This window comes from Schistocerca americana, chromosome 9 (genome assembly GCF_021461395.2).
Source record: "Schistocerca americana isolate TAMUIC-IGC-003095 chromosome 9, iqSchAmer2.1, whole genome shotgun sequence".
NCBI lineage: Eukaryota > Metazoa > Arthropoda > Insecta > Orthoptera > Acrididae > Schistocerca > Schistocerca americana.
This window is the reverse complement of record NC_060127.1, coordinates 174,437,034-174,461,057: the sequence shown is the minus strand read 5'-3', so window position 1 is coordinate 174,461,057 and position 24,024 is coordinate 174,437,034. Positions and strand designations below refer to the sequence as shown.

The 24,024-nt window shown below is 44.0% G+C and overlaps 1 protein-coding gene across 1 annotated transcript in view; it reads left to right on the top strand.

The window, feature by feature from the left end:
* Nucleotides 1-10,011: 10,011 nt before the first annotated feature.
* Nucleotides 10,012-24,024, top strand: part of LOC124551105 (ammonium transporter Rh type B) — a 221,678-nt gene continuing 207,665 nt past the window's right edge. Inside the window, exon 1 of the mRNA XM_047126042.1 lies at nucleotides 10,012-10,174. The gene's annotated coding sequence lies outside the window, so the exon portion shown is untranslated. The remainder of the gene's footprint in view (nucleotides 10,175-24,024) is intronic.

Genomic DNA, 24,024 nt, shown 5'->3' with positions numbered 1-24,024 from the left:
CCCTCGCTCAGAGTCCGTCAACTGCACATACGGTTCACGTCCACGCTGTCGCGGCATGCTACCAGTGTTAAAGACTGCGATGGAGCTCCGTATGCCACGGCAAACTGGCTGACACTGACGGCGGCGGTGCACAAATGCTGCGCAGCTAGCGCCATTCGACGGCCAACACCGCGGTTCCTGGTGTGTCCGCTGTGCCGTGCGTGTGATCATTGCTTGTACAGCCCTCTCGCAGTGTCCGGAGCAAGTATGGTGGGTCTGACACACCGGTGTCAATGTGTTCTTTTTTCCATTTCCAGGAGTGTACATAAGCATACATACTTGGACATCCGACACTCACTAGTAGGGGAACCACTAGTGGATTCGTTCCCGCGTTACAGAGTTGGAACACTTGCCAGTTTCTGTAGAGAATTACATGAATGGTTTTTAATAATGCTGAACGTTCCACATACTCTCACGCACGCATTCTCATTCACACGCACCCTAACACACAATACACATATTTACTTAGAATTCTTGAAATTATTATTATAGAAAAGTCACAGAGGTTTTCTGAAACTAAAAACTTTCCAAATTTATATATGAACACTGAAAGTGTTATCAGATCATCGTACATAGTCACTGAAGGCGAACTATTACATCACTGTATTTATTTAAATTCTTGACTGTCGGAAAATTACGTTGTTTTTTTTTTGTGGAATTTTACTAACTTCCAAAATACAACTATTTTTGATCTCAGACTTTGACATATTGTTTGTTTTCACAACAGAAGGATGTACATCAAATATGACGTTCCTCAGGTTATTCCTTTATTAGTTATTAATATTTTTAGTTTCGTATAATGTAAGTGGTCTGCCAGCGCTACTCCACTGCTTTCACACGCGCAGCTGCAACAGATGGTCGTGACGTCAGTCTGCAGGACACAACTCGTCCGTTACTGACCGTATAATACTCTACTGGCTTACACTGCAGCCCACATACATTCTGAAGTAAAGCTTGTAATAGACAAATGGGTGATCGCGCACTAGTGGGACTTCACATGCCTAAAAATCATGAGTCTATCTTCTATAGTTCTTGAGGAAACGATCATTTGTCTGAGATTTTTTTATTTAGAAATTGCAGTTACATAGTAATTTACGCTACGGTCGCAGGTTCGAATCCTGCCTCGGGCATGGATGTTTGTGATGTCCTTAGGTTAGTTCGGTTTAACTAGTTCTAAGTTCTAGGGGACTAATGACCTCAGCAGTTGAGTCCCATAGTGCTCAGAGCCATTTGAACCATAGTAATTTAAATTAAATCACACATTTTAATACAAACAATAGTTAAAGTGCGGCAGCACTGTAGTATTAGTCATTTTCTACATTGTCTGAATGCACCCTCCTCCTCCTCCTACTCTTCAAAGATTTCCTTCTTCAACACTTTTTTAGCTTGTGGCTCAGCTCAGTTTCGTCGACTCACTCCTTGTGCAGTTTCTTTCGCATGGCTCACGTATTCCGATCAATCTTCACTCCCTGCCCTTCAGAGACATTCAGTCTAGCAGTATTACCTTCATTAAATGTGATACACACCAAGCCTCAATGTATGGAACCCCACAAATACGTTATTAGGTACTCTTGTTCAAACTACAGAGTCCGCCAGAAAAATGTATTCACTCTTTGTCTGGCTCTATCGAGATATCGATATTGCTGTTCGATCTCAGTTACGGGAGTGTTGTAGTATGGTCATTCGCTCTGCAGATGTTCTTACTTTCAGCTCGGTATTTATAAGACAAGGTGGCTGGAGCACGCTAGACATTCGAGCACCGAAAGTGCATTTTGAAGTGGTTTTTCAAGTTTGATAATGCCGTTGAAGTGCAACGTCAGTGGAGGCGGGAGTTTGAAACAGAACCGCCAACCCGCCTAACAGTTAAACGCATCATTGACAAGTTTGGATTGCATGGAACGATTTGTGATATTCACAAAGGAAGATCAGAAAGACAGTCCTGCTTCGTCGGCTCTCGTGTTGGAAACGTTTGTTAATTCTCCACAGAAGTCTGCTACGCAATGTTCACGTCAAGTGGGGGTTCGTAGTAAAACTGTACGAAGAATTCTGAAGGCTGCAAAGTGGAAAGATTACTGCACACGATTAATGGTGACGATCCTGATCGCCGAATGCAATTTTGCGAATGGTATCAGAAAATGATGCCTGATGACGAACAATTTGTGACGAAGGTAGTGTGGAGTGACGAAGCACAATTTAAACTTAATGGAACCGTGAATCGACATAACAGTGTGTACTGGGTACCGGAAAATCCACATGGTTATGTGGTTAAAGCGGTCAATCTATTAGGGGTTCATGTGTGGTGTAGACTATCATCTAGGGGCTTAGTAGGACCCTTTTTCTTGATGCTACTGTCAATGGAGAAGTGTACATGGAAATGTTATCCACACATCAACTTTGACAGGTATATGCGCGCTTTATGGATCTGATGAAGAGGTCTTCTGCCAACAGGATGGGGCGCCACCACACTGCCACCTAGCCGTACGAGCTTCCCTGTATGAAAATTTTCTGGGGCGTTGGACTGGACGAATAGGGCCCATTGAGTTCCCTCCACGGTCGCCAGAACTAACACCTATGGACTTTTACTGGTGGGGAACTGTGAAAGATAACGTCTATTGACGTAAGTCAACCACTCTATAGGAACTTCGCCAAGAGATTATACAGCGACATGTGCAGCTATCTCCACCATAACATTGAGTGACGTAGTTGCAGCGACTGCTCGCCGTTCTGTTAAGTGTATAGCCGCCAACGGTGAACATTTTGAACATTTAAAGTAACCATGTGCTAAACTGACAGTTGTACAACATGCGTGATCAATTATTAAATGTAAAATAAACACGTAACTAATACCTTTCGTTCCTTTAAGTGGAGATACACTTTTCTGGCGGACTCGGTACATTGTTGAATGACTCATTAACATTTAGTGTTTTCTCTGCCAGACATTTCAATAGGTCTGAACCTGCGAAATCTCCACACACTCTAGTAGCCTAAGATAAACGGTTGTTGCAGATAAAGCTATCTAAACTTACACGTGACCTTTTTTTTAATTTTTACACCATCTGCCAGATTGAAGGTTATGGATCCTCTTGCTATCTATCGATATGTTGTGGAAATAGGTTGTCTAAGCAGCCTTTTTCGAACTCTCTAAGTTATTTTCGTTTCTCCTCATGGCTTGACCACAGTACTCTGGTACTTGATTGATGGTAGGGTCTCGCAGGCGCCTTCTAATAGTCTTGCTGTCAAACAGTGTCTTCAACAGCAACGATTTTCCTTTAAACCAAGAATACCTCGTGAACAACGTAAAGAAGAACCAAAGCTGTCATGCCTGGCCTACTAACTTACGCAGCAAAGATTTCACTAGAATTTAAATCATAACACAGCCTTCTAGACCTTATGATTGTTGAGATATTAATTTTTATCAGAGCAATAGTTTATGAAATCGTAAAAATGTCCTATACAACTAATTAAATTACATTTAATTAAATATACTTTCAATAAACCAAATTTAATAAATCATGCACCAAATTAAACAGAAAATTCCAAATAAATGTTTCTGTACAAAGAAATACAAAAATCAAAATTTTTCAGTAGAAATAGTCTTACAATTTAGTTATTTTAGCTTATATCCTATGTAATCCTTGCAAATACGGTTCACTTTCTTCAGAAGGAACATTGTTTGTTAAAAATAAAATCAATTATTTTATTTGATGGATTTTGTAATCCTTCTTCTACAACGCGTGAACCCACTGCCTTTCTGATACTTTATTTCTATTTTACGTCAAGGATGTGGTCACTGATACTAGATATCAGTTTGGCACAGTTATGCGTTTTATTGAGAGGTCAAAAGCACTGTACAAAGTACAACCGCGTACAGGGTTGAATGTCAGTGTATTTCAAAATGCTGAAACACTCTGAGATGAACATAAGTTTTGTATCATAAACACAATAATTATTTAACATACTACTTTTCCTTACTTAGAAAGTAATTACGTACCATATCACCTGTAAAGACGAAAGAACATGTGAAGTCAGCACAACTGATAAAAACTTAAAAACTTATTACTGAATGGCTTGAACATGAAGCTCTTTGTCGCTGGCCGCGGTGGTCTAGCGGTTCTAGGCGCTCAGTCCGGAACCGCGTGACTGTTAAGATCGTAGGTTCGAATCCTGCCTCGGGCATGGATGTGTGTGATGTCCTTAGGTTAGTTAGGTTTAAGTAGTTCTAAGTTCTAGGGGACTGATGACCACAGATCGCTACGGTCGCAGGTTCGAATCCTGCCTCGGGCATGGATGTGTTTGATGTCCTTAGGTTGGTTAGGTTTAAGTAGTTCTAAGTTCTAGGGGACTGATGACCTCAGATGTTAAGTCCCATAGTGCCCAGAGCCATCTGAACCATTTTGAAGCTCTTTGTCCAAGAAGACAACAGAGTTTCAGATACTGATGGTCATCAGGATAGTGATATCTACGTCTTCTAGCGTCCCAGGTGAAACAGACGGTGAAGAATTAGACGATACAGACTACAGAATTGTTGATTTCCTTATCTGTCATAATGAAACTCAATAGAGTAAATCATTGTCACCAAAGAACAGAATACGAGTACAGAGTATCATGAAAATTCCGCCATGTTCAGTAAGAGGTCGTGTAACTAAATAAAAAGAAAAATACACTCGAAATGAAGCGTTCCATGACATGAAAACTTTTTAATCATAATTTTCGTACTAAAGACAATTTGACAGTTGTACCCTCAGTGGCCAGAGAAAAACATTGCGTGATGTTGCTAAGTCTCTGCAAAACAGCACCTCTGTAGATGAAAAACAACATTATTCTGTAATGAATGTATATCAGTAGTTGATTCTCTTAACGAGAAGACAAATACATACACTTACAAGAGACAGTCAACAGGATGGTGTTTTGTCTTATGGACAAATCTATTGGGTGTTGTAGCAATAAATATCTCGTGCATATCTTGACAGTAACATCCCCACGACACAGAAAGCAAATGCGATGAAAATATAACTTTTCTTATACGACCAAAATCAACAAGTCACTCCGCCAAAATAAAGTACTACATACCACGGTATGTTGTGCAGTTAGTAGCCAACTGACAAAGATTGCGGCAACTACACTATTGGCCATTAAAATTGCTACACCACGAAAATGATGGTCTACAGACGCGAAATTTAACCGACAGAAAGAAGATGTGATATGCAAATGATTAGCTTTTCAGAGCATTCACACAAATGGTGACACCTACAACGTGCTGACATGAGGGAAGTTTCCAATCGATTTCTCATACACAAACAGCAGATTACCGCCGTTGCCTGGTGAAACGTTGTTGTGATGACTCGTGTAACGAGGAGAAATATGTACCATCACGATTGTAGCCTATCGTGATTGCGGTTTCTCGTATCGCGACATTGATGCTCGCGTTGGTCGAGATCCAATGACTGTTAGCAGAATATGGAATCGGTGGACGGAACGCCGTGCTGGATCCCAACGGCCTCGTATCACTAGCAGTCGAGATGACAGGCATCTTATCCGCATGACTGTAACGGATCGTGCAGCCACGTCTCGATCCCTGAGTCAACAGATGGGGACGTTTGCAAGACAACAACCATCTGCACGAACAGTTCGACGACGTTTGAAGCTGCATGGAGTATCAGCTCGGAGACCATGGCTGCGGTTACCCTTGACGCTGCATCACAGACAGGAGAGCATGCGATGGTATACTCAATGACAACCTGGGTGCACGAATGGCAAAACGTCATTTTTTCGGATGAATTCAGGTTCTGTTTACAGCAACATGATGGTCGTATCCGTGTTTGGCGACATCGCGGTGAACGCACATTGGAATCGTATATTCGTCATCGTCATACTGGCGTATCACCCGGCGTGATGGTATGGTGTGCCATTGGTTACACGTCACGGTCACCTCTTGTTCGCATTGACGACACTTTGAACAGTGGACGTTAAATTTCAGATGTGTTACGACCTGTGGCTCTACCCTTCATTCGGTCCCTGCGAAACCCTACATTTCAGCAGGATAATGCACGACCGCATGTTGCAGGTCCTTTCTGGATACAGAAAACGTTCGACTGCTGCCCTGGCCAGCACATTTTCCAGATGTCTCACCAATTAAAGACGTCTGGTGAATGGTGGCCGAGCAACTGGCTCGTCACAATACGCCAGTCACTACTCTTGATGAACTGTGGGGTCGTGTTGAAGCTGAATGGGCAGCTGTACCTGTACACGCCACCCTAGCCCTGTTTGACTCAATGCCCAGGCGTATCAAGGCCGTTAGTACGGCCAGAGGTGGTTGTTCTGGGTACTGATTTCTCAGGACCTATGGACCCAAATTGCGTGAAAATGTAATCACATGTCAGTTCTAGTATAATATATTTTTCCAATGAATACCGGTTTATCATCTGCATTTCTTCTTGGTGTAGCAATTTTAATGGCCAGTAGTGGCGAAGATCACCAAAATGAAAGTACCTTATGACAGAAAAGCGTTCAGTCAATCTGAAAATGCACAAAGAATACACACTGATCAGCCAGAACTTCATGACCTCCGATCTACTATCGATACAAACCCGTCCAGCTGGCGAAGTATGACTGCCAGTCAGACAACACAGACACACACACAGACACACACACACACACACACACACACACACACACACACACACACACACACACACACGGTACATGTGGTGTCAGTGAGCGTGCTGCACGTGTGTAGAACGGTGAAGGCACGCGATCTACGTGAATTTGCCCGAAGGCAGATTGTGATGGCCCGAGACTCGGAAACTGCACGACTTTTCGGGTGTTTGTGGAGTGCTCTTGTGAGAGTCTTCAACACGTGGCGAAACCAAGGTGAAGCTACGTCCAGAAGCCGAGGTGTTGGGCGACCACCTTTCATTACAGATGTCGGACGTCGTCAGCTGGGCAGACTGGTAAAACAGGACAGTCGGCGAACTGTGGTGGAACCAGCATCAAACTTTAATACTGGGCAGCGTACAAGTAGGTCTGAACACACAGTGCACTGAACAGTCCTAACGAAGGGATCCGCAGCCGATGACCCATGCATGTGCCAATGTTTTTGCAACGTCATCGGCAACTTGGACTGAAATGGGGACGTGACAATCGGCACTGAACGTTGGCGCACTCGCAGACGTTGCATGGTCTTTTTCTTCATGACGATCTGAGGCCACGGGGAACAGCTTCTTGACACCTGTACTTCAGGACGGAGACAAGTTGGCGCCGGCTCCATTATGCTCTGGGCAACATTCACGTTGGACTTCCATGAGCTATAGGGAGAGGCGGGTAATATACAATGTGTAGAAGAGACAAGAGGGAATAATAAGAGTGGACAACCAAGAAGGAAGCGCTCGGATTAAAAAGGCTGTAAGACAGGGATGTAGTCTTTCCCCCCTACTGTTCAAAATATACGTCGAAGAAGCAATGATGGATATAAAAGAAAGGTTCAGGACTGGAATTAAAATTCAAGGTGAAAGGATATCAATGATAAGATTCGGTGATGACATTCCTATCCTGACTGAAAGTGAAGAAGAATTAGGTGACGTGCTGACTGGAATGAACAATCTAATGAGTACAGAATATGTATCAAAGTAAATCGTAGAGAGACGAAATCAACGAGAAGTAGCAGAAATGAGAACAGCGAGAAGCTTAACGTCAGGACTGATGGTCACAAAGTAGATGAAGTTAAGGAATTCATTTACCTAGGCAGCAAAATAACTAATGACAGACGGAGCGGGGGGGGGGGGGGGGGGGGGACATCAAAAGCAGACTAGCATTGGCAAAAACTGTAGAGGAAGACAGATATTGGAATACAATGACGACATAGGTTGCAAGTTCTACTCTGAGATGAAGAGGTTGGCACAGGAGAGGAATTCGTGGCTGGCCGCCTCAAACCAGTCAGAAGACTGATGAATAAAATAAAAAATCCGTGAGTCCGGTGGAGCTCATGCAAGGCACCATGACAGACAGGGAGCATCGTACACTGGTTGCAGACCAAGTACACGCCTTATGACAATAATGTCCTTCGACGGCAGTGGCATTTTTCAACAAGATAATGCGCCATGTCACAAGGCCAGAAGTGTGATGGAGGGAACATAGTAGCGAGTTCCAACTGATGTACTGGCCCCCCCCAACTCGCAAGATATGAAGCCGAACGAACACATGGGGGATGTGATAGAACGTGGCATCAAAGCTATCGTCTCCCTGCGCCGTATGTACGGGAGTTAGGTGACTTGTGTGTGCAAATGTGGTGCCAACTTCCTCCAGCGGCCTACCAAGGCCTCGTTGCTTCCGTACCACAACGCGTTGCCTCTATTATCCCTGAGAAAGGTGGAAGGTGGACATACTGGCTATTAGATAGGTCATAATGTTCTGGCTGATCAGTGCATACAAAGAACGTAGTGAAATTATTTGCGAGGAGTATTACTTTTAACAAGCAAATATTCTGATATGGATCAGTAAAACTGACAGGTAGCTATTCAACTTTGGAAATTTCCAACATAATTTATAGTTCTTTTATTTCATACACAAGCAAGTACAACAAAAGTCAGAGTATCATTTTTTTTTTTTTTTTGAACTTATGGGACTTAACTGCTAAGGTCATCAGTCCCTAAGCTTACACACTACTTAACCTAAATTATCCTTAGGACAAGCACACACACCCATGTCCGAGGGAGGACTCGAACTCGCCGCCGGGACCAGCCGCACAGTCCATGACTGCAGCGGCTCAGACCGCTCGGCTAATCCCGCGCGGCAGTATCATAATACATACTTTCTTAATCATTCTGTCTCGGTAGTACCTTCAAAACTTTATAACGCTTTCTTTACTAGCAACATTAGTAGGGGTTATTTCAATAGCGGTACAAGTCCATTTTTGTTCGTCTTGAGATACAGAGTCCTAAAGTCAAATGAGCGCTGAAAAATCTGCAGTTGTGGTACCAGAAATATTCAAGCATATGGCTTCTTGCCAGAAATGAATCTTTCTTTCTGTTTGTTTAGATCATTACTTTCAGAAGCATTATAGGCAGAAAAGAGGAGGTAATGGACTTGCACCACTATTGAAATAAGCCCTTCATTTAGTACTGGTTTTAAGGTAGCGGTCTTACAAATGGCTTTCACGAGTTTTTGATAGTTGAGCCAACCATGCGGTGGTCGAGCGGTTCTAGGCGCTTCAGTCCGGAACCGCGCGACTGCTACGGTCGCAGATTCGAATCCTGCCTCGGGCATGGATGTGTGTGATGTCTTTAGGTTAGTTACGTTTAAGTAGTTCTAAGCTCTAGGGGACTGATGACCTCAGATGTTAAGTCCAATAGTGCTCAGAGCCATTTGAACCATTTGAGCCAACCATGCAGCCAAGGGTTAAAGGTGCTGCGGAAAGTAGAATGACGCAGCTGGTACACTTTCCAGTCAGTGTCTTTTAAATAACCGGAAGCATTTTCTCATTTTTTGGTGCTCCGATAGGAACATTTTTCTGCCGGTCAGTTAAAGGTTAAGTTGATTGATCGATAAACGTTTCAGATCGAATGCGCGGAGCAGTCATTCGCGTAATGTACCTCGCGCTTCGCACGCATCCTTTACCGCGGCCGTGAGTGGGGGCTGCGCTCCGACACCGAGAAAGCTACGACGCTCGAACGAAAGAAGCGTTTCGAGCGATTCCAAAGCACTCAACCTCAATGACTCTTTCCAGTTCCACGAGTCTAAGAATATCCGACTGTGATCTCGCCCATTATAGCGCGCCAGCGAGCCGCTGACCTGCTGCGTTATTGAAGTGGGACAAATAAATCAATTCCCTTTGGCAGGCCGCCCCTGTGTAACGCACGCGAGCCCCCGCCATCCGTTCCTCCGTCACGCGGCGCCTTGTTTTGCAGCCGCGTTACGTCACAAGGGGGGCCCGACAGTGCCGTGTGTCCCGGCTGGAAGTGCCCGCGTTATATATTGACAGTACTGCTTTGCGTCCCCAAGGCTAGGAGATACGCGTGCTCCACCGCCTCCTTCGTCGTGCCGACACAGGAGAGCTGAGGCCTGTTTGTCAGTAGCAGCGGGGACAGCGGAGGGATAAGCCGGGGCGACGCGTCCTTGTTTGACTTCGCGACTGCACACGGTAAGTGGGTACGTCCACCACTACTGATGATATGCGGATTATAAACTACTAGGAATCGACAATTCTGTTCTCTAGAACCAAAAGGAATCGAATACTCTGCCGAGAGGCGAGACATTTCACCAGTTTTCGCTGTTGGGGCGGCGATTTTAACCTTGGCATCATTATTTATTTATTATAGGGCAATCAGGCCCTCTCTTACATCGGACCAGTGTTCCACACATGCAGCATTTCACACATCAGAGTTACATCATGACAATAGTTTAAATAAGCAAATTAGATTATTCTAGTCACAATATGAATAAAGAGTAATGACTAAGACCTAATAAAATAAATGCTGGCAGTATTTTTACAACAGGTGCTATGCATACAAATTATGATAAAAGCAATAATAATAACAGTAAAAAAAATCAAATAATAATGATAAACATGAGAAAAATTGGCAATAGTAATGAAGATTTGTGCAGATGTACATTAATATCTTGCTGTGTAAAGTAGATGTTTGCTAGTATACCGAGTTTTGGGCAACGGAGATTTAAGGAGGGGGAAAGAGGGAAGTAATGAGGTGAAGTGCATTCATGTACAGAGGAAGGCATTACTGTTGCTTAAGTAGATACGTCATTAACTGTTTTTTGAAGTCGGACATGTTTTTAAGTTCTCTAACATAACGAGGGAGGTTATTTCAGAGTCGAGTTCCCGCTACTGTAAAGGACTTTGAGAAGGTGACTGAGCGATGCAGTGGAACAGAGTGGATTTTATTTTGATGGGAACGTGTGTTTTTGTCATGTTGTTGCGACATAAGCGTTAAGGACGAGGAGAGATATGAGGGACAGTGTACATTTATAAGGCAGTAGATGAGACAGAGTGTATGGAAATCTCTGCGTTTTTCTGCACGCAGCCAGGACAATTTTGCATATGCTGGCGAAGTGTGATCAAAAAGTCGAACGTCACAGATATATCGGACGCAGGCATTCATAACCAGTTCCAGACGTCGCACATTTTCCTGAGAGAGACCTTGTAGGATAATATCGCTGTAGTCAATGATTGGGAGTATAAGCGTTTGTACTAATTTCTTTTTCAGATCGAAAGGAAAGAGTTTTTTATATTTTTGTAGGACATGAAGGGATGCTGATGCTTTTTTGCACACAGCAGTTAGGTGCTCTGTCCAATTTAGATTTTCATCTATTATTACTCCCAAAATCTTTGCTGAGGGAGAGAAGTTAATATTTGTTCCGTTTAGGATAAGAGATGGTACGGATTCCCGATGTTTTGGGCTAATGAGCTTAGAGTGACCAACAAGTACCGCTTGGGTTTTAGATGGGTTTAGTTTTAGTCTTATGTCCTGTGCCCATTTTGATAGTGCATCGAGGTCAGTAATGAAATTTTCAATAGCTTTCTTAAGATTGCTTGGTTTCGCACTTGGATACAACTGAAGGTCATCAGCATACATATGATATTTGCAATAGGTCAGAACCGATGACACATCATTGACATACAGAGACAAGAGTATAGGACCTAATACTGAGCCTTGGGGAGCGCCTGACACTACCTGCCGCCATTGTCATTTTATATTCCCGGACAGGACGCGTTGCTGGTGAGACATCATGCATGAGCGAAACCATTCCACTGCACTTGGCGAGAAATTCAGACCGCTAAGTTTGGCTAGTGAGATGTCGAAGTCGACAGTATCAAATGCTTTGCTGAAATCTAAGCAGCAAATGATGGTCACTTCTTGTCTCAAAATGGCTCAAATGGCTCTGAGCACTATGGGACTTAACTTCTAAGGTCATCAGTGCCCTAGAACTTAGAACTACTTAAACCTAACTAACCTAGGGCATCACACACATCCATGCCCGAGGCAGGATTCGAACCTGCCACCGTAGCGGTCGCGCTGTTCCAGACTGTAGCGCCTAGAACCGCTCGGCCACCCCGGCCGGCACTTCTTGTCTGTCCATGGCAAGTTTCAGGTGATCTGTCACCTTTATCAGTGCCGATGTTGTGCTTCGATGTTTACGGAAACCTGATTGGTATTCGTCTAGTAGGTTGTTAGTAGTTAGGTAGTTGATGAGCTGGTCATGGACTATATATTGTAAGGCCTTTGATAGTGGAGGAAGAAGGCAGATGGGGCGGTAGTCAGAGGGTGCTGTGGCGATGTCCTTTCTAGGCAGTGGCTTAATTTGTCCCAGTTTCCAGGCCTCAGGGAAAACACTTGTGATTAATGAATCGTTGAAAATGTCTGTTATAGAGGGCAGTAGTTGATCAGTAATAAGTTTTACCATCTGGATAGTGATGCCATCATGTCGAGTTGATGCTGATCTAATCCGCATTATGGCTTTCTTGACAGTATTGCAAGTGACGTGCTGTAGATAGAATATACAGGATGATGAAAAAGTCGTGCACTCGAATTTCGCACCACGATCCCTGACATACTGCGAATACAAACATGTCACAAAAAATCGTCTTGCGCATATTTCTGGCAGTACAGGGACGTTGAAGATTGGCAGTCTGGCGACACTGTAATAGCATGTACGGTAACTACCTCTGTCAGCATACAGATCGCTGCTATGTAGTTGGTGCAGCAATTAGCGTTTTGGGTTAACATGCAGGAGGTCGAGGGTTTGATTCTGGGTCGAGCATTGTTTGATTTTATTTGCTAAACGTACTCTAGGTGGTACGTTATTCTCGCGTCCGTCGGTCGTTGTAATTTAATATATTATTTATTGGTAATGATGATTGTTGCCAACTTACGTGGTGGGCCTTAATAAAAATGGTATTTCATTCAATTTTGATTTAGAATTAAATACTTTTGTGAAGTTCTCTTTTTTTAACAATATTGATCTTCAGTGGAATTAGACGCGCTGAATCTTAAAACATGAGTATATAAGTTGAACAATGGAAAAAACTTTTCATATTAATTTCCTCGGCTAGTCAGTTCACTTTAAAGCAAAAAATCTTTAGTTATTAATTACAATTGCGGCCCACACATGCGCGAGAGTATTTCTTCTTACCTCCGTTAACCACTGCATTGTAGTCGGAGTCCTGGCTCTGGCTCTCGGCTGTGGTACTGAAAATAAGAATCATAAAGCTACTTATTTTCTGCTGCGTCGGGCGGCTGTGGAGAAAAATGTATGTTATGTTAATAGCGGGCGAGTTTTTCGCTTCCGCTAAATTTTTATAAGTTAATATCGCCGCGTAATGGCGTCGTTGGCTGCATCGGCCGCTGCGATTGTTGCACTGTAAATTACTCGAATGCAGGTTACTTCAAGGAAGGCGGACATGAAATCGGGATCACCTCTTACAAATTAAAAGTGAACAATGATATTAAATCAATACATTATCTGCTTAATTAGTACAAATATGCTTACATTTGCCAGCACTCGCAAGATGTCCATCTACACGCAACCAAGACAAGAGAAGAAGTGAAGACGACTAAAAAATTAACAAAAGAGCGTATATTTTCGTCTCTTTAGATCAGTTTGTTATATTTCTTTGCCCTCGAAACTTACACGGAGAAATTATTGTTTTACGGGTACATGAGAAAATGTATATTATTCAATTTTTAAATGTCTGTTCCTTATAAATACTGTTTTTTAAGTCTTTTCGTATTATTTCACTGGGGACGCTATAGTATCCAGCGTCCTAAATGTCATAAAGCGATTGCAGTGGGTACTTAACAAAACATGTACTGTTACTTACTACGAACACAGAAATGGAATTACAATCTCTTTCATTGGTTATCTTTTAAAGAAGCCTTTTTCTTGTCGTGGATGCGTATTGCCGGCTGGTGTGGCCAAGCGGTTCTAGGAGCTTCAGTCTAGAACCGCGCGACCGCTACGGTCGCAAGTTCGAATCCTGCCTCGGGCATGGATGTGTTTGATGTCCTTAGGTTGGTTAGGTTTAAGTAGTCCTAAGTTCTAGGGGACTGATGACCTCAGATGTTAAGTTCCACAATGCTCAGAGCCATTTGAACCATTTTGGACCCGAATTGTTTCGCACCACTGCACCTAGCAGATTCCAAACTTGTTTTGTGTGTGTCCACCCCTAAAGTGTCCCATCGAGTTATACCGTCCGACCCCGGTAGCTGAGTGGTCAGCGCGACAGAATGCCTATCCTAAGGGCCCGGGTTCGATTCCCGGCTGGGTCGGAGATTATCTCCGCTCAGGGACTGGATGTTGTGTTGTCCTAATCATCATCAATTCATCCGCATCGACGCGCAAGTCGCCGAAGTGGCGTCAGATCGAAAGACTTTTGCACCCGGCGAACGGCCTACCCTACAGGAGGCCCTCGTCACACGACATTTTTGGTGTCCGGCGCAGTAGCTAAGTGGTCAGCGCGACTGAATGTCCTGCCAAGGGGCCGTGGTTCGATTCCCGGCTGGGTCGGAGATTTTCTTCGCTCATGGATTGGGTGTTGTCTTGCCCCAATCATCATCATTTCATCCTCAGCGACATTCAAGTTGCTGAAGTGGCGTCAACTCAAAAGACTTGCACCAGGCGAACGGTCTACCCGACCGCAGGCCCTAGCCTCACGAAAAAAAAAAAAAAAAAAAAAAAAAACCTTTAGTGCCAACTATTATACTTGCCAGGTTTAGGTCCGTTGTATTTCGTTATGACCTCACGTCACCAGTAGGGCTAGCAATGTGCTTCGCAAATAATTTCAGTGGGACAATTGGGGAAGGTTACACAGAAAACAGGTTTGGAATCTAGCAGAAGTAGTGGCGCGGAACATTAGCGTCCACGACGAGAAAGAGGCCTCTTTAAAAGATGACCAATGAAAGCGATTGTATTTCCATGTCTGCGTTCGTAGTACATAACCGCACATGTTTTGTACAAGACCCACAGTAATCGCTGTATCGATTAAGACGCCAGGAACCGTACCACACAGACTACCATTGGCAAATAAAAACAATCGAAATCTCTACACTTCTGCGTGCTAACCCATAACGCTACCAACTGCACCACGTGCACTGAACTACTATACATGCTCACGGAGGTACCTGTGATTACAGGGTTGCCAGATTCCCAGTCTAACGTCAATTTACTGCCCCAAACATGCGCAGGACGAAATTTTGTGAGAGACAGTTTTGTATTGCCACTATGTGAGGAATCGGGCTGCGAAGTCAGAGTGGCGAATTCTTCTTCATCCTGTATACGATTTTAGATTGGCACGCCATATCTCCCGCATTACTTATTCAAAATTATTGCTTGAGACATCGTTTTCAAGATTTTGTTCACCACTAATGAGGAAAATTACATGTGTTCGTTAAAAACTTACTTCAATGAAGTGTTCAAAATTCCTAAGCGTTGTTATTGTAATTACGACAGTTTTTTGCCGCCATATTCATTCCCAAGGAAATCTGAACAAAATGTTTCGCAGTACCATTTAACGGTGATTCTACGTCCAAAAAACATGATGGCTGTAGGTTAATAGATATGTCGTTTCCAATTTGTTACTTGGACAGGTAATGGTTTGCCTCAGTTCCGATTCTGTTTAAATAGACTACATTCTGTTGTACCCCATCGAACATACCTCCACAAATTCCCAAACTCTTTAAGTTCGTCCGGTTTACCACCTCATAATTAGCTTTTAAGTAAAAATGCTGTCGTTGTGTTAATTAGAAGTCTTAACACTACTCAAAGACTAATTAACGGTGCAAGAGTAGTGACAACTCACTGAACCCTTTGAGACCCTCTGTCTGCAACTGTGAACATTAAGTTTTACTGTATCTTAGGCGCAAAAGAAGTATTTTTTCCCCAATGGAAACTTGAGCAAAACATTTGTGAATTTTCAACATTTTGGTCATGCGCAAGTGCTGCCAACTGTTGGGCGTCACTATGAAAATATCAGCAAGTCAGTGTGGTAGTTGGCAGCAGCTTGTGACCACAAGAATACACGGATGTGGTTGAATCGCTATATTCCACTGTGTAATTGAATATTGTTATTTTGCATGGAAATTATTGAAAGATCATTTTACCATTTATTACAACGGAGAATGTTCCATAATTAGTTATTTTATTCCATAAAATGAAGACAAGTGTACAAAGTATATTTTCAAAATAGGTACATGCTTTTGTCTAAATCTTGCGTCCAAAATCATTTTTAAAAAGTCAGCTAAGAGCAATACCACATAAAGAGAACTTTCCTTCCTCCAGAATAAATTCACGTCTGAAGGGTTAATCGAGAACATCATCGCCGCTCAAGTCACTCATTCTGATAAACCGGTGCTCATACCCCGTATTAACCTCACATCTTCTCAACCAGCCATGCCCTTCCAAACGATAAGAAAACAATTTCCAATAAAAGTATTCTTCGCTGTGACCATTAATAAAAAACAAGACTCTTTAAAGTTACCAAAACATGTTTATTCGTATGGACTGTTATACGTGGCTTTTTCATGAGTTCCCATATTCAGTGATATTTATGTCTGTGGTAATGATACAGGCAGCCAAAAAGTAAACGATAATCCCATTATAACTGCTAATATTATTTTCAAATAAGCACAAGAAAGGCGAATATGTACTGGGCAGACTTAAGGCTGGAAAGATGGGAACCAGTTTTTTTCGACTTATCTGGCAGCTTCTGTGACATTTAAATCAAAACATCTTGGTATAGTCGCGCTTTTTTTACGAGTTAGCCCTACTTCCCCTAGCGTCGTGAGCTCTCTCAGCTGCAAGGTGCTGGTACATCGGCTTCTTGCAGTTTATAGGCTCAAGTCCATGACCCTGTGCTCAAAATTCAGGAGATTCGCCAGCCATGTTAAACAACATGTTATGTCATATGGCTGAAGGGCATCCATGTAATAACTAAGTTTTCCTAGAGCGATAAAATTTCTGGGAGTGGATTTGTTCCTGGGTGGACGCCAAATTATTTTTTTAATTTCAGGATAGGGGTAGGGTTGGTATTTTTCCCCGAGGGGACCATTCCTCACCCCAACCCACACCCTATTACATGTATGGTGAAGGATGTAACAAGAGAAAAAATTTTATGTGCTTCTAGAGAGTGGGATTCGCCTATAGTAGGTAGTATCCGAGAGTGGGGGTGCATCTGTAACAGAAATTATCACAGGGGAGATATGCATACAACCTAAACTTTAATGACACGTCATGTCATGTTGCACGACATGACAAATGTCATGTTGGATGATACGATGACATGTGTCATGTTACACAGCATGACATCATGTATCATGCTATTTTACTTGACATGGTGCATTATACTACATGACATGGTTATTAATAATATCAAGTACGAGGGTAAGTCAATTACTATCCGCAAAGTAGTTATAAAATTTTATTGTAATCGAATAGGAAACTTACAAGAATATCATTTTTCGACATAGTCGCCTTGTGTTTCAACGCACTTTGTCCATCGTTGTACAAGCTTACTGATGCCCTCATAAAAGAAGGTTCTCGGCTGAGCTGCGAGCCAGGAATGCACAGCTTCTTTCACTGCATCGTCCGAGGCAAATCGACGGCCCCTTAATGCCTGATTCAGTGGACCCAACAAGTGATAGTCAGAATGGGCAAATCGGGACTATATGGAGGAAGATCCAGTACTTCAAATGTGAGTTTCTGGAGCGTTTCAGCAGTGTGGGCAGCAGTATGCGGACGGGCTTTGTCGTGCAACAACACACGACCTTTTGACAGCAATTCTCAGCGTTTGCTTCGAATTGCAGACTTTAGCCTGGCAGTAAGCATCTCACTGTGCCGTACACTGTTTATTGTTGTGCCCCTTTCGCCATAATGTTCCAGTACTGGACCTTGTGCGTCCCAAAAACCGTAAGCATCAGTTTTCCTATGGACGGTTGGGTCCTCAACTATTTCTTGCACCGCGAATTTGGATGTTTCCATTCCATACCCTGCCCTTTACTCTCCGGCTCTTAGTGATGTATCCATGTTTCGTCACCAGTAATGATCCTGCCTAAGAAGTTGTCCCCTTCATTACCATAGCGATCCAAACGTTTTTTGTAGATGTCCAAGCGCGTTTGCTTATGCAACATTGCCAGTTGTTTTGGGACCCACCTTGCACAAACTCTACGTAACACAAATTTTTTGTGGATGATTTCGTAGGCACAACCGTGACTAATTTGCAGATTATGTGCCACTTCGTCAATAGTTAATCGTCTGTCTAAGAGAATCATTTCACGTGAACAATCAATGGTTTCTTCATTTGTGGCGGTAAACGGTCGTCCAGCTCTTTCTTCGTGCGGAACACTTGTGCGACCATTTCGGAATTTTCAGTCTATTCGTAGACACTCCGTAGTGGCAAAACGCTATTCCCGTACTGTACTGAAAGTATTCGATGAATTTCGACCACAAAAAATGGATCACTGAACATTGATCTTCTTTGGTGCAAATAGACAGCGGAGCAGCCATGATTAACAGCACGGCAGCGATAACGAAACTAACGCAGCAGCTTGAAAATTGTGAAGATACACTCCTGGAAATTGAAATAAGAACACCGTGAATTCATTGCCCCAGGAAGGAGAAACTTTATTGACACATTTCTGGGGTCAGATACATCACATGATCACACTGACAGAACCACAGGCACATAGACACAGGCAACAGAGCATGCACAATGTCGGCACTAGTACAGTGTATATCCACCTTTCGCAGCAATGCAGGCTGCTGTTCTCCCATGGAGACGATCGTAGAGATGCTGGATGTAGTCCTGTGGAACGGCTTGCCATGCCATTTCCACCTGGCGCCTCAGTTGGACCAGCGTTCGTGCTGGACGTGCAGACCGCGTGAGGCGACGCTTCATCCAGTCCCAAACATGCTCAATGGGGGACAGATCCGGAGATCTTGCTGGCCAGGGTAGTTGACTTACACTTTCTAGAGCACGTTGGGTGGCACGGGATACATGCGGACGTGCATTCTCCTGTTGGAACGGCACGTTCCCTTGCCGGTCTAGGAATGGTAGAACGATGGGTTCGATGACGGTTTGGATGTACCGTGCACTATTCAGTGTCCCCTCGACGATCACCAGTGGTGTACGGCCAGTGTAGGAGATCGCTCCCCACACCATGATGCCGGGTGTTGGCCCTGTGTGCCTCGGTCGTATGCAGTCCTGATTGTGGCGCTCACCTGCACGGCGCCAAACACGCATACGACCATCATTGGCACCAAGGCAGAAGCGACTCTCATCGCTGAAGACGACACGTCTCCATTCGTCCCTCCATTCACGCCTGTCGCGACACCACTGGAGGCGGGCTGCACGATGTTGGGGCGTGAGCGGAAGACGGCCTAACGGTGTGTGGGACCGTAGCCCAGCTTCATGGAGACGGTTGCGAATGGTCCTCGTCGATACCCCAGGAGTAACAGTGTCCCTAATTTGCTGGGAAGTGGCGGTGCGGTCCCCTACGGCACTGCGTAGGATCCTACGGTCTTGGCGTGCATCCGTGCGTCGCTGCGGTCCGGTCCCAGGTCGACGGGCACGTACACCTTCCGCCGACCACTGGCGACAACATCGATGTACTGTGGAGACCTCACGCCCCACGTGTTGAGCAATTCGGCGGTACGTCCACCCGGCCTCCCGCATGCCCACTATACGCCCTCGCTCAAAGTCCGTCAACTGCACATACGGTTCACGTCCACGCTGTCGCGGCATGCTACCAGTGTTAAAGACTGCGATGGAGCTCCGTATGCCACGGCAAACTGGCTGACACTGACGGCGGCGGTGCACAAATGCTGCGCAGCTAGCGCCATTCGACGGCCAACACCGTGGTTCCTGGTGTGTCCGCTGTGCCGTGCGTGTGATCATTGCTTGTACAGCCCTCTCGCAGTGTCCGGAGCAAGTATGGTGGGTCTGACACACCGGTGTCAATGTGTTCTTTTTTCCATTTCCAGGAGTGTATAACAACAAATAAACAAAGCGTGCGTCTTCAACGTAAAACGACAGTACTACCAAAATAAACAAAAATATAATTAAATTGCAGTTAATAATTGCCTTACCTTCGTAAAAACTGTAGAATGTGTCATAATGTTTAGATTTAAATGTCTTTGAAGACGTTAGATAAGTCGAAGAGCTAGTTCTTTTATATTCCTCAGTCTGCCCCTCTTTTGTTCTATGATAAGAGCATTTTTCATTCTGGTTAAGTATGGTTCTGTATTGCACTTTGCAACTTTGTTGTGTAGCAACCAGTGTATTAATACATATGTATTAATACATATGTATTAATACATATGTATTAATACATATGTATCGAAAATTATCAGACAATGGCATTATAGCCTACAGTGTACGTAGATACAGTGTCTGTACTATGAGTTATTTGAAGCTGCTTGTTTATCAACTGAAACCAATAATCAATTATAATCCAATATATTTTTGCGATTAAGATGAATAAAAAACTTGTGAAAATCAAAAAAAAATGTTTCAAAAATGCGTAAGATCGCATTTCTTCGTCAGATCTTACTAATTGCGAAGGCGTTCTAAAAAGTAATGCTTCCGAATTTTGTACGTGAAAATGTTTAAAGGTTCTAAATAAAACACACGTTAGTAACATTCTACGTCTGAATTCTTCACTTCTGCGATAATCTGATACCTTGAGTTCACTGTCAAAGATCATCCTTCATACAGTTCTGACGTGGCCTTATACGACTTTTATCTGTCACCAAAACCTAAAGAACACCTTCGAGGACTTTGGTAGTGATAAAGCGGTGCAAGCAGCAGCGAGGTTGTGGCTCCGACAACAACATCAGTTCTTCTACAGTGACTGTAACAATAAACTGGTCCCTCGTTGGGAGAAATGTTCTCGTTGCCAGCGTAATTACACTGAAGAGCAAAAGCAAGTGGTACACATGCCTAATATCGTGTAGGGCCCTCGCGAGCACGCAGAAGTGCCGCAATACCACGTGGTATGGATTCGACTGATGTCTGATGTAGTGCTGGAGGGAACTGACACCATTAATCCTGCAGGCTGTCCGTAAATCCGTAAGAGTACGATGGGGTGGATACCGCTTCTGAACAGTACGTGGCAAGGCATCCTAGGTATGCTCAATAATGTCCATATCTGGGGAGTTTGCCGGCCGCTGTGGCCGAGCGGTTCTAGGAGCTTCAGTCTGAAACCGCGCAGCCGCTACGGTCGCAGGTTCGAATCCTGCCTCGGGCATAGATGTGTGTGAAGTCCTTAGATTATTTAGGTTTAAGTAGTTCTAAGTTCTAGGGGACTGATGACTTCCGATGTTAAGTCCCATAGTGCTCAGAGCCATTTGAACCATTTGAATCATCTGGGGACTTTGGTAGCCAGCGCAAATGTTTAAACTCAGAAGACTGTTCCTGGAGCCACTCTGCAGTAACATAGCAATTCTAGACGTGTGGAGTGTCGCATTGTCCCGCTGGAATTGCCTAAGTCGGTGGTAATGCAAAATGGACATGAATGGATGCAGGTGATCACACAGGATGCTCACACACTTGTCACCTGTCACAGTCATATCTAGAAGTACCAGGCGTCCCATATCACTCCAACTGCACACGCCCCACACCATTACAGAGCCTCTACCAGATTGAACTGTCTCCTGCTGACAAGCTAGGTCCATGGGTCACGAGGATGTCTCCTTTTACGTACACGTCCATATGCTCGATACAATTTGAAACGAGACTCGTCCGACCAGGCAATATGTTTCCAGTCATAACAGTGCAATATCCGTATGATACAGACGAGGCGCAAAGCTTTGCGTCGAGCAGTCATCAAGGGTACACGAGTCGGTCTTCGGCTCCAAAAGCCCATATCGATAGTGTTTCCTTGAATGGATAGCACGCTGACACTAGTTAATAGCTCAGCATTGAAATCTGCAGCAATTTGTTGAAGGGTTGCACTTCTGACACGTTGCACGATTCTCTTCAGTCGTCGTTGGTCCCGTTCTCGTAGGATCTTTTTCCGGCCGTAGCGATTTCGGAGATATAATGTTTTACCGGATTCATGATGTTCACGGTACGCTCGTGAAACAGTCGTGTGGGAAAATCCCTACTTAATCGCTACCTCGGAGATGCTGTGTGCCATCGCTCGTGCGCCGACTATAACACGCCGTTCAAACTCACTGAAAACTTGATAACCTGCCATTGTAGCAGCAATAACCGACCTAATAACTGCGCCAGACACTTGTTGTCTTATATAGGCGTCGCCGACCGCTGCGACGAATTCTGTCTGTCTACACATCGCAGTATACGCATGCGTATAGCAGTTTCTTTGGTGGTTCAGTGTATGCTGATAAATATGTGGTATCATACGGGTATTGCATTGCGACAGCGAAGTTGGCAATGAGAATCGATACCACAGACGTTAGTGAGGGCTCGCTGCAATGAGTAACAAAGTGTGGAAGGTGCTCCGGAAGACCACACCTCCCTCTCAGCAACAGCAGCGCCCTCACACAGAGGTCAATATAGCGCCCAGCATGCCAGAGCTCGCCCTGTTCGAAACCTCAGCTATAGCAGTCAACACATTCACCTGAGATCAACGTGATAGTTAAATTTTCTGATGGACTTGTTCACGTGGAACACTGTACTGAAAGAGGACAGTTTGTGAAATAGCTCATCATGTGACTCTTTGCTATTCCATAACAGTTGTAAAATATCCAGTACTCCTGTGGCAAAGAAGTGTGTCAAAGTTAAGGAAGTCTTTTGTTCATTTATGAGTTAAAAAGCAAACAAACATCGTCCAAACAGGCCTTGGAGGTCCAACCATACCGACCGGCCACCGTGTCATCCTCAGCCCTTAGTGGTTGCCTGATGCGAATGGGCATGTGGTCAGCGTACCGCTCTCCCGGCTGTAAACATGAAGAATGAAGATTCAGATTGTTGATAATGTGTGCTTTATTTAAAAAGCTTTAAGAGTTTTCTCATTAACAGCTCAGAGGAATTACTTTTGAGCAAACCGTCGTATTTTGAAAATAACTTCTATTATCATTTCATTCTACTATTGCCTTTGGAATAATTGATCGTTCTCCTCTATTGTCCAGGAGAGATCATCTGAGATTGTTTGACCCCTGATGGAAATCTTTGTATTCGCCGCCACTGGGGCGACTTGCACGTCTCTGTGATGAAACACGAGACGGAATGATTAGAACAAAACTATATGCTCCCTCTGTGTTATGCATGCGCTGTCTGGTACAGCTACAGGTTTTGCATTTCTCCAGCTGCCTGGCGACTTCGGAATTTGGCAAATTTCAACATATTTTTAAATATACTTGCAGTGCGTTTTAGCAGCTAGAATTTGGACATTGTATTTCTTTCGGTGTACTCTTAGAGCATAAATTTTTTTTATAGCGCAGGTTTCGACTTGTCGGGTTGGACATTTCACTTGTCAGAGTAGCACTCACACCAAGCGTCCGTCAATAACTTGTTGGATGTACGAGGTCTATTCAGAAAATTCCGGGGCTTTGTCCACAAAATTTGTCTGCTCTTACCTTTTACTTAGTGTGAACGGTCTCCTTCGAAATACTCTCCTCCACAACTGGTACACCGCTCCCAACACATTTTTCACTTCCGGAAGCAGTCTTGGTAGGCTTCTTGCTTGATCGCTCGAAGCGCCATCTGCGAATTTTCTTTTATGTCGTCTATCGTTGCAGATCTTCGTCCTTTCAACGGGGTTTTCAGCATCGGAAATAAAAACAAAGTCCGCTAGGCCTATATGATTCTCTTAAGGAACATCTCGTTCTCATTTGCGCGATCCAAAAGCTCTTCACAGGCTGCGAGGCGAGATCTTTCTGGTCTTGGCTCACGAGTAGTGGGACAAACTTGGCGGGAACACGATGCATTCCAAGAAGCTATGTCAGGATTTCAAGACATGATCCAGCTGAGATGTTACGCCCTTCTGCAATCTTTCGGACAGTCAGTCTTCGACTGGCACG